Below are 4518 nucleotides of genomic sequence, written 5' to 3'. Positions count from 1 at the left end.
ATTGCCATGAGTTCAAAGTTAGTTCAGGCTATGCAGCTGAGTTTGAGTCCATCCTGAGCTATACAGCAAGACCTTGCAAAAAAATCCTAAGAACTAACATATTTTTGTTTCCAAGAAACCCATGAAATGATAACCCAAATACGATAACAAAAGAAAAAAATTTAAGGTTTCATAAGTGAAAAAAAGGAGAGGAACCTATTAACACATCTCTTTTGTTGATGAATAAGTATGAATAAATGTACATCTATATGTATATGTATATATATATATATGTGTGTGTGTATGTATTTAGACCTTTTGCATAAGGGTATTTATACATTCTGGCATATCATATAAAGATAGAAACATATTTAAAAAGCTATAAGCTCTCCATTAAAAATGTCTGTTTGGGGAAGGTAAATAAAGCATAGCTTTATTTCCAATCAATGTTTCTATACAGCATAATGTCCTTAGCAAACAAATATATCAATTTTGTAATTCAAAAATGTCATCAAAATGTAATTATCAAAACACAAGAAAAATTAGTTGAAAAGTTGATAACAATCTTATGCATACAGCTGACGTTATAGAACTATTCACTTAAAATATATTCACTAGTAAAGATAGATTATATACAATGTATAATATGATCAGTCTCATTTACTATTAATATGCCTGTGTATAAGTGCATGTTATAAAGCAAATGTTTCTAGTAGGATATGACTCAAGATTAAAAAATAACCCCACACAACCAATGTACAAGAGACACTCACATTGGTCCCACTCTCTTCACGGAGTCAGAGATACAACTTCCTGCCAGGAGATCAAACACCAGGCAGCAAGTGATTTTTTAGAATGAGCTGTCTGTGCCACTCAAGTCCCCAGCAAGTCCTGTTTGGTGACTAAAGTGTGAGGCTCCTCCTCCCCAAATCCTTCCCAGGCCTTTCCCCAGAGATATTCAGAGACTTAATTCTGGCTTTGACCAACAAGTGGCAATTACCTCACTAGACCATCTTTGCTGTAATTGAAAAGCATGGATTTCTACAATGAAAAATACTACTGATGGTGACAGACTATGAAATGAAATGTGTATTATCATTCAAGGTAAAAGAGTTTTTGGAGAGATAAAAGAAAATATAAAATAAAAATAGCCTTTATTCCAAGGAAGTGGAAAGAATTCCATGATCACCTGTGGCCTGGCTTTCTCTGGCTGGAATGTGGGGCACGGGATGTATTTTTAACCTCTGACTAGGGGTGGGGGGGCATTGATGAGGCCCAAGGAGCTGGGTGGAGTTTTCTTCCTGCGCAAAAAGGAAGAGGAGTTGCAATTAAGGCTAAGGAAGAAGCAGAAAGTGCTAGGCCTCTCTGCTTTGGCCTTCTGCAGTGTTAGACCACGGCCATAACCATACAGTAATTTATTCTAGGGCAAGAACCTTTCACAAGGTACATTCTTTTTTCCCCCAGAGTCTGTTGCAATACTAGAGGACAGAATTGGCTGACAGGACCTTGAGAGGGCCAGAAACCCTTTTGCCTCCATACCTAACAGGGGAGCAGAACTGCGCACCTCATCTCCACCAAGAAATGGAAGGTCCAAAGTACATTCGAAAAATGTATATGCCTAGAAAACTGTCAAAAAGTGCATTCTATTTTATCTGCTGATAGCTCCCAAATCTGCATCTCGCTAAATTCATTCATTTAAGAAATACTTCTTATTTTATTAGTACATGTTTGCAATACGTCATGATTGCATTCAGCTTGGAGGATTGATATGTAAATGTATCACGTTTTGATTGTTTTAACTCTCCCTCCTTCCCAAATCCCTTCCCATCCCTACAGAGTCTGCTTCTCTGTTTCTTAACGTTTCTTTTATTTTGTGTTGAAATTATTTATATTTCTTTCATATTAGAGAAATTATACAGTATGTAACTTGTCTCTGACTTATTTCATTTAGTATTATGGTCTCACAATCTATCAATTTTCCTACAAATTACTCAAATTAATCCTTCTTTATGGCTTTGTAGTACTTCATTGTGTATTTTCCTCTCAGCTGTGTTGCATTTCTATACAAGATTTCTTCAGGGATGAAGTCATGATTTGATGGATCAGTCAGCTAAATTTTATGGTTAGCTCTTCCATCTGCATTTTGCCTCTCTACGTTTTTCATTTTGCCAAGCTGGTTATTGCTGAACCATGATTTTGCTATACTTCATGATCACCTTTATTAATATGTTGTCCTCAGATATAGCCAACATGACTCACAAAACATTACTGAAGAGTAAGTCAGATGCAAATAAATTGAACAAATCTTTATTGAGATATAAATATGATTCAGACATGATGAATTCTCAGAAAAGGTAGTTTCCATTGAGCCCTTTATTCCAGAACAGAGTAGTATGTTTCTGAATTGTTTGGGGAACTACCTCATTCTTGATCTGTACAACTTAGAGTCACTATTGTTATTTATGTTCAATATATATTTTTTCAATATCTTTTTTGAAAAACAGAACTTTATAATCATTTTATACATTTATTGGTTCAAGTTGGAGCATACTTTTCAAGTGCTCAGAAACTTCTCGAAAGTTGGAGCAAGATAGAAACAAAGAGAATAGAACCCAGAGCTTGCCACTAAGCCACACCCTCAGGCCCTGTATTCTTATTTTACTTTCTGTATGTTAACATGAAAACAGTTTTCCCTTGTTCCCTCAAACACAGTATACTCACAGGAACAAGAGCAGTATGTTCGTTTCTGGAGAGACTATTTCAGTCAGAACAATCTAGAACCTGTGGCATGCCTACCATATTAACTCTGTGACAACTTTCAGTATATCCCTTCACCTTTTTCTGATCTTACCTTCTGAACTTCATCTATGCTGCCATTCTACCATCCACGATTATGCAGGATAAAAGTGAGATCTATATCATAATCAAATGTCAGTAACTGTAGAAAATCAATAGATGATGATATCAAGAACTGGATTGGAACTAACTGCTGCTGATGGCCTAGGCCTTGTCCTCAGTAGCTCAGGTTTATGAGAAGGATGTAAAAGTTATTTTAAAATTACTTTTGGTTGTCATTTTACTAAAAAATTAAACACACACAAACACGGTATTCAAACAGACTTCACTCAGAAGTCCCCATCAAACTCAAGTATGACTATTCCCTTAAGAGATACCATCAAGCTGGGGATTTAGCTCAGCGGCATAAGCACCTGCCTTGCAAGCAGGCAGTCGTGAGTTCGATCCCCGGTACCGATTAAAAAAAAATAAAAAAATAAATAAAAAAATAAAAAAAAAGAGATACCATCAAGCTGCCCTCCCATCTTATCTAGAGTGTCCCACTTTTCTCAGTCAGATGCCTTTTCTCTACACTCAAGCAACAATATATTAGTGTATTATGTTTCTGTGCTTTTTCACCAACACCAAAATTTAAAGCAAAACACATAATTGGTCTTCATATAATACCTACACTGTGATGAACCCATACACCTATGCAATGAAATTATCATTGATTGTGATACAATACTGACAAGCGGATTCTCAATGAACTTCCAGTCTTCACAAGAACACCAAGGTCCTTATTTTATGGTCATATCCAAAACTTTAGGTTTAACTTGATTCATTCTTTAACTTTTGTCAGGCATAATCCCAACTCAAAGCAAACCATATTTCTATTTTCTAAACACTTCTATATAAATATATCCCATATTGCCTTATCTTTGTACATGACATTATTATATAAAACAGTTTTCTTATTTTAAATGCTCCTTTCAAAGGGTCTCACATGCAAACTATTTAAATGCATCTTTGTGCAATTCTTTAGAGAAGAGCCGAAAGAAATGAAAAGCTGAACAGTATGATATAATAAATCATAGCATATAAAATTTTGAGAGTTCTTGATAGTGACATTCCACTCATTTTCACAAATAATGAAATGGAGCTCAGAGGTTCAGTGACTTGGCCAAAGAGAGTTAATAAATGAGAGAAAAAGAACTATGATCTTTCTACTATGTCAGAAATAAACACATGTATTTCCGTTTTGTTACAGACTGACATAGTAAGAAAACATCAACTAGTTTAAAAATACATCATTTTTTGGAGACCGTGCAATATCCTGGAAGATTCATGGAGCTGGCAACCAGAAGGACGTGTGTTTCTATTTCTCTTCTTAATGTATGTCCCAGGTCAAGATGCTCCATTTCTATGAACAATAGTCTAATATATGGAAAGGAGGTGACAATTTCCCACTTTAGAAAAATGAATGATATACAGACTCGGTAAAGTATATAAAGGAGGTATCACAGTGCCAAGAACATTGCAGATATTCAGAGTGGCTTCTGTTCCTTTTTGGGCAATACAAAAATCTCCAGTTGAAATCCTGCCAGGGACCAGAGTAAGACATACTTAGAAAAAGCATTGCCTCTATATGCTTTGTACATTTTATAGGTATAATGTCTACTTTTGTATAATTTTATGGGTGAGTGTCTTCTTAAATTTTATGCTGTACTTTCTTTACTCACCTTATTCTATTTTTGGATTTCA

General features: G+C 35.2%; 1 non-coding gene across 1 annotated transcript; it reads right to left on the bottom strand.

Moving 5' to 3' along the window:
* Nucleotides 1-1444: 1444 nt before the first annotated feature.
* Nucleotides 1445-1567, bottom strand: LOC111757163 (small nucleolar RNA SNORA57). Its single transcript, XR_002791529.1, has one exon. It is a non-coding gene; the product is annotated as a small nucleolar RNA SNORA57 (small nucleolar RNA).
* Between the last annotated feature and the right edge of the window lie 2951 nt (nt 1568-4518).

Source organism: Cavia porcellus, unplaced genomic scaffold (assembly GCF_034190915.1).
Source record: "Cavia porcellus strain 051 isolate PalLab524CR breed Dunkin Hartley unplaced genomic scaffold, mCavPor4.1 scaffold_3, whole genome shotgun sequence".
NCBI classification, from domain to species: Eukaryota; Metazoa; Chordata; class Mammalia; order Rodentia; family Caviidae; genus Cavia; species Cavia porcellus.
The sequence above is the reverse complement of the archived record's forward strand: the minus strand, read 5'-3'. Positions and strand labels throughout refer to the sequence as shown.